The sequence below is a fragment of the Aquarana catesbeiana genome, linkage group LG13, assembly GCF_042186555.1.
Source record: "Aquarana catesbeiana isolate 2022-GZ linkage group LG13, ASM4218655v1, whole genome shotgun sequence".
In the NCBI taxonomy this organism is placed as follows: domain Eukaryota; kingdom Metazoa; phylum Chordata; class Amphibia; order Anura; family Ranidae; genus Aquarana; species Aquarana catesbeiana.
The window spans coordinates 193902258-193916271 of record NC_133336.1 but is presented as its reverse complement, the minus strand read 5'-3'; the positions used below and the strand labels follow the sequence as shown (position 1 = coordinate 193916271).

Sequence of the window (14014 nt, the reverse complement as noted above, 5' to 3'; positions counted from 1 at the left end):
TACTTTTGTCCCTGTCCCCCCATGTGCCCCCCCTAAATTTGAAAGCTGGAGACGCCACTGCTAGGCTCCCAAAAAGTCTCACACATGTGGTATCCCCGTACTCAGGAGAAGCAGCAGAATGTATTTTGGGGTGCAATTCCACATATTCCCATGGAATGTTTGAGCAATATATCATTTAGTGACAACTTTGTGCAAAAAAAAAAAAAATTTGTCTCTTTCCCGCAACTTGTGTCGCAATATAAAATATTCCATGGACTCAACATGCCTCTCAGCAAATAGCTTGGGGTGTCTACTTTCCAAAATGGGGTCATTTGGGGGGGTTTTGAACTGTCCTGGCATTTTATGCACAACATTTAGAAGCTTATGTCACACATCACCCACTCTTCTAACCACTTGAAGACAAAGCCCTGACACTCATTGTTTACATGAAAAAGTTATTTTTTTTTGCAAAAAAATTACTTTGAACCCCCAAACATTATATATTTTTTTAAAGCAAATGCCCTACAGATTAAAATGGTGGGTGTTTCATTTTTTTTTTTCACACAGTATTTGCGCAGCGATTTTTCAAACGCATTTTTTGGGGAAAAAACACACTTTTTTAAAGTTTAATGCACTAAAACACACTATATTGCCCAAATGTTTGATGAAATAAAAAAGATGATCTTAGGCTGAGCACATGGATACCAAACATGACATGCTTTAAAATTGCGCACAAACGCGCAGTGGCAACAAAATAAATACATTTTTAAAAGCCTTTAAAAGCCTTTACAGGTTACCACTTTAGATTTACAGAGGAGGTCCACGGCAAAAATTACTGCCCTCGATCTGACCTTCGCGGCGATACCTCACATGCATGGTGCAATTGCTGTTTACGTTTGACGACAGACCGCCGCTTGCGTTCGCCTTAGCGCGAGAGCAGGGGGCGACAGGGGTGCTTTTTTTTTTTTTTTTTTTTTTTCTTTATTATTTTTTTGCTTTTTTATATTATTTTTAAACTGTTCCTTTCATTTTTTTATTTTTTAATCATTTTTATTGTTATCTCGGGGAATGTAAATATCCCCTATGATAGCAATAGGTAGTGACAGGTACTCTTTTTTGAAAAAATTGGGGTCTATTAGACCCTAGATCTCTCCTCTGCCCTCAAAGCATCTGATGACACCAAGATCGGTGTGATAAAATGCTTCCCCAATTTCCCAATGGCGCTATTTACATCCGGCGAAATCTAAGTCATAAAATGCTCGTAGCTTCCGGTTTCTTAGGCCATAGAGATGTTTGGAGCCACTCTGGTCTCTGATCAGCTCTATGGTCAGCTGGCTGAATCACCGGCTGCATTCTCAGGTTCCCTGTTGAGACAAGAGAGCCAGAGAAAAACACGGAAGACGGTGGGGGGGGGGATTCCCTCCCACGGCTTGTAAAAGCAGTCTAGAGGCTAATTAGCCACTAGGATTGCTTTTACATGAAAGCCAACCGCTGGCTGAAAAGAATGATACCAAGATGATACCTAAACCTGCAGGCATCATTCTGGTATAACCATTCAAAGTCGTGAATGGCGTACCTGAAGACAAAAAAAATGGTTAACAATAAAGCACAATAAACGGTAAAGTATAAAAAATTGCATACCTGAAAAGCAAACATGATAAAACATAATAACAATAAAACATTGCAGAATAGAATACAGTAAAAAAGAGCAGAACAATAGAGAGAGAATAGAGAGAGAGAGAACAATAAAATGACAACTATTTTTTTTTATTTTATATATATATATTTTTTTTTACACTTTTTTTGTAACTGTAACTTTTATAACGGTAACCGGTTCCAGGTTCGGGTCTCTCAAAATGCGATGGCATCTTGGGAGACCCTGTGAAAGTGTGCCTAGTCTGTGCAATGCTGTACCCTACGCTAATACTCAACTAATGAATGGTAGCGTTCAAAACATTCACCAATGCAAAGACCAGGATTGTCAGGACAGGAGGGACAATAATAGAGGGTGTCACGCCTATATCCGCGCTTGCTGCAGACACGACATCTTTTTTGGGGGGGTTCGTTGGGTAGGGGTACTCGGGAGGACATAAAGAAAATGCCTCTCATGCAGCCGACTGCATTTGGTTGGGGATGTGAATGGGGGAAGTACGGGCGCTGCAGAAGTGGTGGGTTCCCAATTAGGATTGGCGAATGCAGCAGGAAGGGCATTATGGGCAGGACGGGCCTGTGTTTGTCTTCTTCTTGGTGGCAGCGGGACACTACTTGTGCTTGCCACCTCACCAGCTTGAACTGCACTTATGGGACTTGCCACGTCACCAAGTGTTACTGCAGTGCTGGTTTGACAAGACCGGGGTGTACTAGGCCGCTGGCGCTTGCCAGTTCAATAAAAAGCTACCAAAAAAACTGTTAGCGATCGCAGGGATCAGGCCTGACTCTGCGAACGCTGCAGTTATGTGTTTAGTGTTTTGTAAGTGACAGTGATCGATCGATACTGCACTTGGGCTGGGCCGGGCGGAGGGGCAAAATGCAGGTGCTAGCAGGTATCTGGGCTGATCCCGCTAACACTGCGTTTTTGGGAACCCTAAACTGCTGGGGACGCTAGTATAGATCTGATCGGATCAGATATTGATCCGATCAGATACTATACCACTAAGGGAGGCGTATGCTGCGTGCGTGGGTGTTAGCGGTACTGGCGCTAATCTGACGCTGCCTGGGGCGACGCATATCACCGCCGGGCGATCAGGGGGCTAAACCTTTATTCGGTAATAAACGGCGGGTGCCCTGACACTATAAAAAATAAACGAACTAACCAGCGTCACCCGTAACAGTTATACAGTGATCAGTGGTGAAAGGGTTAACTAGGGGGCCATCAAGGGGTTAAAACATTTATTCGGTAGTATATGGGGGTCCCTGTCGCTATAAAACGCTGACGGCGAACCTAAATATTTAGGTCCCTAACTAGCGTCACCAGCGACACTAATACAGCGATCAGAAAAATGATCGCTTAGTGACACTGGTGACAGGGGGTGATCAAGGGGTTAAAACTTTATTAGGGGGGGTTAGGGGGGTATCCTAGACCTAAAGGGGGGTAATACTAACTGTCCCAACACTGTAACTGTCACAAACTGACACCATGCAGTAATCAGAATAAAAAAAAAAAACTGCTGGTGTCAGTTTGTGACAGGGGGGGGGTGATTGGGGGGGGATCGGGGGGCGATCGGGGGGGGGGATCGGGGTGTTTTGTGTGCCTGGCATGTTCTACTGTGTGTGTGTAGTGTTGTGCACTCACATACCTGTCTTCTCTCCTCGGGCCGGAACGGAAATTACCGAGCCGAGGAGAGATGACATCATTTCCTTTGCTGCTGTTTAGCATACAGCAGCAAAGGAATGATGTGATTGGCCGGCGGCGATCGCGAGGGGGGGGCCATGAACGGATGGCCTCCCCCTCATCTCCGATCGCCGTGGGACAAAAGACGACCGCCTCGGGCACCGGGAGGGGGTCCGATCGGACCCCCCCACCCGCGGAAGGCAAATCACGTATATGTACGTGATTTTGCCTGTCCGTGCCACCTTGCCGACGTAAATCGACGTGAGGCGGTCGTCAAGTGGTTAATCACCTCTGGGGTTTTTATTTGTTGCTAAACAAATAAAAAAGAAATAAAAAAAAAATTTCCCATAGTTTGTTATAAAATTTAGCAAACAGGTAATTTTTCTCCTTCATTGATTTTCGCTGATGAGGCTGCACTGATGGGCACTGACGGGCTGCACTGATAGGCACAGATAGGGCGGCACTGATGGGCACTGATAAGATGGCACTGATGGGCCATGATGGGTGACACTGATGGGTGGCACTGATAGATGTCACTGATGGCCACTGATAGGAGGCACTGTGGGCATTGATGGGTGGTACTGTGGGCACTGGTAGGTAGCACTGGTGGGCACTGGTAGGTGGCACAGAAGCCCCTGCAGAGGCTCTCCACCATCAGGACTGATGTCCCTCTCACAGCCGCCGGTGATCGACTTTTTTTTTTCTCCTCGCGCTACCAGCGAAGAGAAAAAATAGCTGATTACCGGCTCTGTTTACATCACATGATCAGCTGTCATTGGCTGACAGCTGATCACGTGGTAAGGGGTCGGGATCGACCCCTTACTCCGATCTGTGATCAGCCGAGTCTCATAGCCTCGCTGATCACAGAGCACGCTCCGCGCGCCCTGCAGGGGGCGCGCAGGCCGCTCGAGCACGGGAGGACGACTATGGATGCCCTCCCGGCAAATTAGGTCTGCGCTGCAGCCGTCTTTCGGCTATAGCGCGGACGGGAAGTGGTTAAAGCTAAACTCTGAGGAAGAAACAAATTGGCCTTCACAGTGGGTTTACCCCAAGCTACAAGTGTTACATACTTGTTTTTGTCTTTGTCTTTTTTTCCTTGTATACCCTTATTTAATCTTAAGCCTGGTACACACAATGGGATTGTTGGCAGATAAAGCGCCAGACTTTTGTTCCAAAGGGCGTGTGCCTGGAACTTGTCTTGCATACTACCGGCACACAATTGTCGGCCAACAAACACGAACGTAGTGACGTACTACGTGGAATTTCAGCTCTTGAGCGCCACCCTTTGGGCACCTTCTGCTAATGTCGTGTTTGGTAAGCATTGATTCCGAGCATGCGTGTTTGTACTTTGGACTTTTGTGTGATGGACTTGTGTACTGACGATAGGAAAATCTGACAACAAGCCTGTCATCCAACATTTGTTGGCCGAAAGTTGGCCAACAATTGTCTGATGGAGTGTACTAAGGGTCGGATTTTAGGCAAACAGTCTGTCATCACACAATTCCCTGCCGAAAATCCGATCGTGTGTACAAGGCTTAACTCTGTCCTAACTAATACTTCCCCCAATCTGCCCCTATTTTTCTGCAAATTTTTTTATTTCAACTTTTTCAACCATTAACCACTTTATGACCCTCCTATTGTAGCTTTACTGCTGCAGCGCACTGCTGTGCGCAGGATCACGTGTATATATATATATATATATATATATATATATATATATATATATATATATATATGTGTCATTAGTACAGTTACAGTGCATATTTTTAGCACTGATCACTGTATTAGTGTCACTGGTTCCCAAAAAGTGTCAAAAGTGTCAGTTAGTGTCCGATTACCCTCCGCAATATTGCCATCCCGCTATAAGTCTTTAATTGCCGCCATAACTAGTAAAAATAAATCCCATAGATTGTAGACACTATAACTTTTGTGCATACCAATCAATATATGCTTATTGGGATTTTCTTTTTACCAAAAACATGTAGCAGAATACATATTGGCCTACATTTTTGAAGAAATTAGATTTTATTCCACATAAGAGTTGGGCCCCAACGAGCTGGCCAACAAAAGAGGGCATAACTTAGACTGCCAAAATGTTATGATAGTTTCATTTTCTTTTGTTAGGATTGCCTTTAAACACACCAGTAAAGTACGTATATTGCCATTTCTTTTACAGGTATGGCATTGTATACAAGTGACCCTGTGCTGATATGTCTTGAACTTGTTCCTCAGTATAATCTGGAGTCCTCTTTTACATTTGTAATTGTCTTCTCAATAAACACTTTGCGTAAGAAATGTCATCTCCTAAAAAATGAGTTGGGGGCTATACTGCCAGCTTGTTAAACTTCTTCAGATCTGCTCTATAGCCGAATGACGGCTACAGCGTGGATCTACTTGGCCGGGGGGGGCCGTCAATAGACGTCCTCCTTTTTGCACGCTCCCCGGACGCAGTGTACGCTGTGATCACCGAGTCGATTAGACTCGGTGATCACAAATCAGAGTAAGGGGCCGATCCCGGCCCCTTACCACGTGAACAGCTGTGAGCCAATGACTGCTGATCATGTGATGTAAACAGAAAATTGGTAATCTTTTATTTTCTCCTCACGCTGACAGCGCGAGGAGAAAAAAAAAGGCGATCACTGGCTTCAGTGCAAGGGACATCGGTCCTGAAGAGGAAGAAGCAAAGCCGCCTCATCTGTGCCCACCAGTACCGCCTGCCAGTGCCCACACAGTGCCACGAATCAGTGCCCACCAGTTCATTAGTGCCAGCAATCAGTGCCACCTATCAATGCCCATGAGTGCCACCTATGAATGCCCACCAGTGGTGTCAATCAGTGCCTCATCAGTGCCACCTGCCAGTGCCCACACAGTGCCACGAATCAGTGCCCACCAGTGCATAAGTGCCAGCAATCAGTGCCACCTATCAATGCCCATGAGTGCCACCTATGAATGCCCACCAGTGGTGTCAATCAGTGCCTCATCAGTGCCACCTGCCAGTGCCCACACAGTGCCACGAATCAGTGCCCACCAGTGCATAAGTGCCAGCAATCAGTGCCACCTATCAATGCCCACGAGTGCCATCTATTAATTCCCACCAGTGGTGCCAATCAGTGCCTCATCAGTGCCACTTACCAGTGCTGCCTATCAGTGTCACCTACCAGTGCCAATCAGTGCCCATCACTGCCACCCATCAGTGCCCAACACTGCCACCCATCAGTGCCCATCAGTGCCACCTATCAATGCCCATCTGTGCCAGCTATCAGTGCCCTTCCATGCCGCCCATCAATGCCACCCATCAGTGCCCACCAATGCCACCAGGGGCGGACTGACAACTCATGGGGCCCCCGGGCAATAGAAGATTATGGGGCCCCAGGGCAATCAGAGATTATGGGGCCACATACTATACACTAGGGTTGTCCCGATACCACTTTTTTAGGACCGAGTACAAGTACCGATACTTTTTTTCAAGTACTCGCCAATACCGATTACCGATACTTTTTTTAATGTCACGTGACAGTGTTTTGGTTTTTTTTTGTTTTTTTAGGGGGGGGGGGAGTGAACGGTGTGTGTGTGTGTTTTTTTTTTCATTTACATTTATTATTTTTTACAATTTAATTTTTTTTTATTCTTTATTGCACTATGTGTGTGTTTTTTTTTTTAATCAGCCCTGTTGGGGGGCTTTGGTGAGGTATCAGGGGTCTTAACAGACCTCTGATATCTCCCCTTTGAGACAGAGAAAGAGACCGAGGATAGAGATTTCCCAGTCCCTTTCTCTGCAGCCTTAGCTGCACTGACAATGAATGGAGAGAAGACAGCGGCTCCTCTCCATTCATAAACTGACACATCGTAATCACAGGAGGTTACAATGTTTCAGTGATGTGAATAGACAGAATCAGCTGACTCTGTCCATTCACACAGCGGAGAGACAGCAGAACGGAGGGGACAGAGGAAGAGAGAGGGGGACAGCGGAAAGCTGGAACGGATGGGGACAGCGGAGGGGGACAGAGCAATGGAGGGGGACAGAGCAAAGAAGGAGGACAGCGGAGGGGGTCAGAGGAACGGAGGGGGACAAAGCAACGGAGCAGGACATACACAGTGTCCCTGGTCCATACTGTCTATTGGCTGTCCCTGGTCCATACTGTCCCTGGTTTTACTGAGGTTGGCAACCCTGATGGGGCCCCCTAGTGGCCCAGGGCCCTCGGGCAGTGCCCAAGTGGCTCAATGGTCAGTCCGCCCCTGAATGCCACCTATCAGTGCCCACCAGTGCCACCTCATCAGTGCTCACCAGTGCTGCCTTATCAGTGCCCGTCAGTGCAGCCTATCAGTGCCCATCAGTGCAGCCTCATCAGAGCACATCAATGAAGGAGAAAAATTACCTGTTTGCAAAATTTATTAACAAAATATAAAACAGTTTTGTATTTTTTTTTTTTATTTCGCTCTTTTTTATATTTTTTTAACAATAAATAAAAAAACACAGTGGTGATCAATGACCACCAAAAGAAAGCTCTATTTGTGGAAAAAAATGATAAAAATTTCATTTGGGTACAGTGTTGTATGACAATTGTAGTTCAAAGAGTGACAGCGCTGAAAGCTGAGAATTGGTCTGGGCAGGAGGGGGGTTTAGGTGCCCAGTAAGCAAGTGGTTAAATGTTCCAGGGACTTTAATAGCCAGATTTTTGCCAATAGCTTTGGTCTTGGCCTCCTCCCACAAGATGATATTGTACAGTAATTATCATTATAGTACTGGAAGGAGATTACAGAACACAGTAATAATGACATACAAGCAACAACTTTACGGTGCAGGCAGATGCAAAGTCCAGCCAGGTGTGTTACACTTACACAATTCTAATATGGTCTTTGGATTGTTACATAGTTGGAAAAGTTGAAGATACCAGTCCATCTACTTCAACCTGTGTAGGTGTGTGTATGTCTGTGTGTTTGTCAATACCATTTCCCACATCCCTGTATATTGTGTTCGCTAAGTTGCCCATTCAAGTTTTTTAAACTATCGACACTTACCGCTGACACCACTGATTGTGGGAGGGAGTTCCACATCCTGAACAAAGAAGAAAATCTCTCCTCTGGGACTTTGCTGCAGCCAGATAGGTAACAACAATGTGAAATATACTGTATATTTAAAAAGTTTAATTTTATTTGTACATCAAATAAAAAAACACAATAAAAGCATCTTATACGTTCAAGGTTAAATTTAGAACCCCTGCATACACAATAGACATGTAGAGGAGCAAAGTGTCTTAGAGGAAATTTCTTAGGCTCCTTTCACACCTGAGCATACTGGAATCATGGGCAGAATCGTGTGATTCTGCCTGCGATTCCAGAATCGCTACAAAACACGGGACACGTTTGCAATGCCATTATTTCTTGATGGCACCCCATACGCGGTGGAAGAATGCACCTTACATTGGTGGTCAGTGAGAAGAATGCTCCTTACATTGGTGATCAGTGGGAAGAATGCACCTTACATTGGTGGTCAGTGAGAAGAATGCTCCTTACATTGGTGGTCAGTGGGAAGAATGATCCTTACATTGGTGATCAGTGGGAAGAATGCTCCTTACATTGGTGATCAGTGGGAAGAATGCTCCTTACATTGGTGGTCAGTGAGAAGAATGCTCCTTACATTGGTGGTCAGTGAGAAGAATGTTCCTTACATTGGTGGTCAACAAAAAGCATGCTCCATACATTGGTGGTCAGTAAGAAGAATACTACATACACTGGTGGTCAGTGGGAAGAATGTTCCTTACATTGGTGATCAGTGAGAAGAATGTTCCTTACATTGGTGATCAGTGAGAAGAATGTTCCTTACATTGGTGATCAGTGAGAAGAATGCTCCTTACATTGGTGATCAGTGGGAAGAATGTTCCTTACATTGGTGATCAGTGGGAAGGATGTTCCTTACATTGGTGGTCAGTTGGAAGAATGTTCGTTACATTGGTGATCAGTGGGAAGAATGTTCCTTACATTGGTGGTCAACAAAAAGCATGCTCCATACATTGGTGGTCAGTAAGAAGAATACTACATACACTGGTGGTCAGTGGGAAGAATGTTCCTTACATTGGTGATCAGTGGGAAGAATGTTCCTTACATTGGTGGTCAGTTGGAAGAATGCTCCTTACATTGGTGGTCAATGGGAAGAATGTTCCTTACATTGGTGATCAGTGGGAAGAATGTTCCTTACATTGGTGGCCAACAAGAAGAATGCTCCTTACATTGGTGGTCAACAAGAAGAATGCTCCTTACATTGGTGGTCAGTGAGAAGAATGTTCCTTACATTGGTGATCAGTGGGAAGACTGTTCCTTACATTGGTGATCAGTTAGAAGAATGTTCCTTACATTGGTGATCAGTGGGAAGAATGTTCGTTACATTGGTGATCAGTGGGAAGAATGTTCCTTACATTGGTGGTCAACAAGAAGCATGCTCCATACACTGGTGGTCAGTAAGAAGAATACTACATACACTGGTGGTCAGTGGGAAGAATGTTCCTTACATTGGTGGTCAGTGAGAAGAATGCTCCTTACATTGGTGATCAGTGGGAAGAATGTTCCTTACATTGGTGATCAGTGAGAAGAATGTTCTTTACATTGGTGATCAGTGGGAAGAATGTTCCTTACATTGGTGGTCAGTGGGAAGAATGTTCCTTACATTGGTGATCAGTGGGAAGAATGTTCCTTACATTGGTGATCAGTGGGAAGAATGTTCCTTACATTGGTGGTCAGTGGGAAGAATGTTCCTTACATTGGTGGTCAGTTGGAAGAATGTTCGTTACATTGGTGATCAGTGGGAAGAATGCTCCTTACATTGGTGATCAGTGGGAAGAATGCTCCTTACATTGGTGGCCAACAAGAAGAATGCTCCTTACATTGGTGGTCAATGGGAAGAATGCTCCTTACATTGGTGGCCAACTAGAAGAATGCTCCTTACATTAGTGGTCAACAAGAAGAATGCTCCTTACATTGGTGGTCAGTGAGAAGAATGTTCCTTACATTGGTGATCAGTAGAAAGAATGTTCCTTACATTGGTGATCAGTAGAAAGAATGTTCCTTACATTGGTGGTCAGTGGGAAGAATGTTCCTTACATTGGTGATCAGTGGGAAGAATGCTCCATATATTGGTGATCAGTGGGAAGAATGTTCCTTACATTGGTGGTCAACAAGAAGCATGCTCCATACATTGGTGGTCAGTAAGAAGAATACTACATACACTGGTGGTCAGTGGGAAGAATGTTCCTTACATTGGTGGTCAGTGAGAAGAATGCTCCTTACATTGGTGATCAGTGGGAAGAATGTTCTTTACATTGGTGATCAATGGGAAGAATGTTCCTTACATTGGTGGTCAACAAGAAGCATGCTCCATACATTGGTGGTCAGTAAGAAGAATACTACATACACTGGTGGTCAGTGGGAAGAATGTTCCTTACATTGGTGGTCAGTGAGAAGAATGTTCCTTACATTGGTGATCAGTGAGAAGAATGTTCCTTACATTGGTGATCAGTGGGAAGAATGTTCCTTACATTGGTGATCAGTGAGAAGAATGTTCTTTACATTGGTGATCAGTGGGAAGAATGTTCCTTACATTGGTGGTCAACAAGAAGCATGCTCCATACATTGGTGGTCAGTAAGAAGAATACTACATACACTGGTGGTCAGTGGGAAGAATGTTCCTTACATTGGTGATCAGTGGGAAGAATGTTCCTTACATTGGTGATCAGTGAGAAGAATGTTCTTTACATTGGTGATCAGTGGGAAGAATGTTCCTTACATTGGTGGTCAGTGGGAAGAATGTTCCTTACATTGGTGATCAGTGGGAAGAATGTTCCTTACATTGGTGGTCAGTGGGAAGAATGTTCCTTACATTGGTGATCAGTGAGAAGAAAGTGAGGCCCGGAACGAAAGGACTGCAAGGAGGGATAGTGTAGGGCCGGGCATGACAGTGTGTCTAAGGGAGACACATATGGGGTTAATGTGGAAAGGAGTAATGGGAGTGGCAAGAAAGGGGAAGGTAAGAAAGAAGTTTTTGCCAAAGGGGAGTGGTTATATTTATAGAGGGGGCGGTGCAAAGGGTCAGTGTGAAGATGAACTTACAGGAGGAGGCAGTTTTTCTCACTGCTCCTCCATGATGGCAGAGATTGAAGCAATACCAGAGTGGCTGCAGAGACAGGCGCGGAGCTCATGGAGGACGAGGCAGACGGATCCCTGTCAGGTGAGGTGTCCCATCGCGGAGGTCGCGGCCTCCAGCGTGCTTTTCACCAGGGCCTGCATCTAGACCCATTCGCCTCCCCAGAAGCCCGACAGAGGAGCGATCGCTTCCCCCCGGCAAAACAGCATCAGCCACAGCTTTCAGCAGGCCCTGGGTGGTCCACACGCCGCCTGCCTAATCCGGTGGGTGGGGCCACGGGCCAACATGGCGCCGGTTCCCCGCACGGACATCGTGGGTCAGGAAGCAGGGCGGCATCCCCATCCGCACACAGCGATCAGAGGGGGGAGATGATGAGGGACGGAGAGCCGAGCAGAGACACGGAGGTGGTGGAGCGGGAGATCGGGAAGTCGGTGACGGGGCGGAGCCTACCGGGACGGCGCTCAGTGGGACAAGATGGCGGAGGAAGAACAACACATGACAGCCAGGACATCGCCAGGTCAGGTCAGTGACGCCGGTCTGGAGAAGGAGGAATTTCGGGGGTGAAGCGGGCCCCACAACTGCCAAGCACCACGGCCTTAGGGATCTCATCTCCCAGGGGGCTTGCTATGCCACCCATCCTGGAACAGGACGAGAGGTCAGAAGGGAAAGCATCAGGGGAGGAGGAACCACTAGTACCAGCGATGGAGAGCAACGCGGCGGCTGTTGGGGGAGATCCTGGTCAGCCCGGTAAGTCAATAGTTAATTTGTCTTTGTCTGATGCATTGCAGGATGTGTTAGGGGTGGTAGCTGCAGGTACAGTTAGGCCAGCAGTTCCTTTGATACAGTCAGGGGTGACACGCTGGGCCAGCAGGGGGCAGGGCACAGGCCTGCCAGTGCGGGGTCCGGTACGCAGCTGACGGATTTATTGGAGGGCCTGCGGGCGTTGTTAGGTAGATTTGAGGCAGTGGTTGGAGGAACTGGGGGATCTGGGGTGGAGATGCCCCCGGCAGCTCCGATACCCGTGCAGTCAGGGGTAGGAGTGGTCACCGAGAAGGCAGGGGAAAAAAGGGGATACGGAGAAGGCGGAGAGGACCAATATGGTCAGGACTGTGGACGCGGCAAAGTGCGAGGTATACCTCTACTTCGAGGGCCTGCTGGGAGCTCATCTAAAACAGGAAGTCCGGGATAAGATTTACAAGGGCGAGTATGTGGAGATTTTTCGCTACTGCCATTGGAAAAAATTAACTCGGACAGGGTGAAACCTGATGATTCCAAGAAGGAGAACGAGGAAAGAAGGAGGTACAGGCTTATACCGTGTACATTTGTTAACTGGCTGCAAGCGTTTGCCATTATGGTGAGCGTTATTGGTGAGAAGAACCCCGAGCATTGCTCGGCTTTGTTCTGTTACATGGACGCTAAAGGAGAGGCACATAGGGTGTACGGTGGTACTGCTTGGCTTAGATACAACGAGCAGTTCAGACAGCGCAGAGCAGTCCGCCCGTCTCTGCATTGGGATCATAGAGATATTAGCCTCTGGATGAGGCTTATGTCTTCAGCGAGGGCCCCGCCTCAGTTTTTTCAGGGGGAGGCCGGGGGTACACATTCCTCAGGACTGCCGGCCGGAAAGAAGTGGGGAGTATGCTGGCAGTGCAATGAGGGCTCCTGTAAATTTGGAGCAGCATACAAGTTCAAGCACGAGTGCTCTGGGTGAGGGGGAGCCCATATATTGTCCAGGTGTTTTAAGAGAGGGAAGCATGCCGGCGACTCTGCTCAAAAGAGGGACGACGCCGGTGAGGGTGGAAAGGATGCTTCCTTTTCTAAGTAAGTATCCAGACAGGGAAGCGGCAAAGTTATTGGCTTCGGGGTTTCAGGACGGTTTTAAGAACCCGTGTTCGTTGGCGATGGTTCTGCCAAAGGCAAGGAATCTGACATCTGCTTTACAGCATCCGGGGGTGGTGGAGGACAAATTGGGAAGAGAAGTGGCCATGGGGCGCATGGGGGGGCCCTTTGCCAACAAACCCTGGCAGGATTTGGTGGTGTCACCATTGGGGGTGGTGCCCAAGAAGGAACCGAACAAGTTCCGCGTGATACACCACTTATCTATTCCAAAAGCCATGTTCGCGGCTTTCAGATCGTTTTTGGAGTGGGTGATTAGGGAGGTTTCCGGCTTAGGTTCAGTCATACATTATTTGGATGACTTTTTGTGTATAGGCCCCCCTGCTTCCTCTGTGTGTGCGATTCTACTTTCCACGTTGCAGCACATCGCAGGCAGGTTTGGTATACCATTGGCCGCAGAAAGAACGGAAGGCCCAACGGCTGAACTTAGCTTTTGGGGATAGTAATAGACTCAATGGCGATGGAGTGCAGATTGCCCAGAGGTAAGTTGGAGGACTTGCAGAAGGAAATTCGGGAAATCCACGGACTGCGGAAAGTTCAGTTGAGGACTCTGCAGTCGTTGCTGGGTAAGTTGAATTTTGCCTGCAGGATCATCCCCATGGGGCAGGTATTGCCGACGGCTGTCGGCAGCCACCGCGGGGGTAAAGGCCCCGACTCATTTTATTCGCCTGACC

General features: G+C 47.0%; 1 protein-coding gene across 1 annotated transcript in view; it reads right to left on the bottom strand.

Annotated features, from left to right (window-relative positions):
* LOC141116643 (immunoglobulin superfamily member 1-like) overlaps positions 1–14014 on the bottom strand; it is a 138496-nt gene that overhangs the window by 65762 nt on the left and 58720 nt on the right. The window lies entirely within an intron of this gene.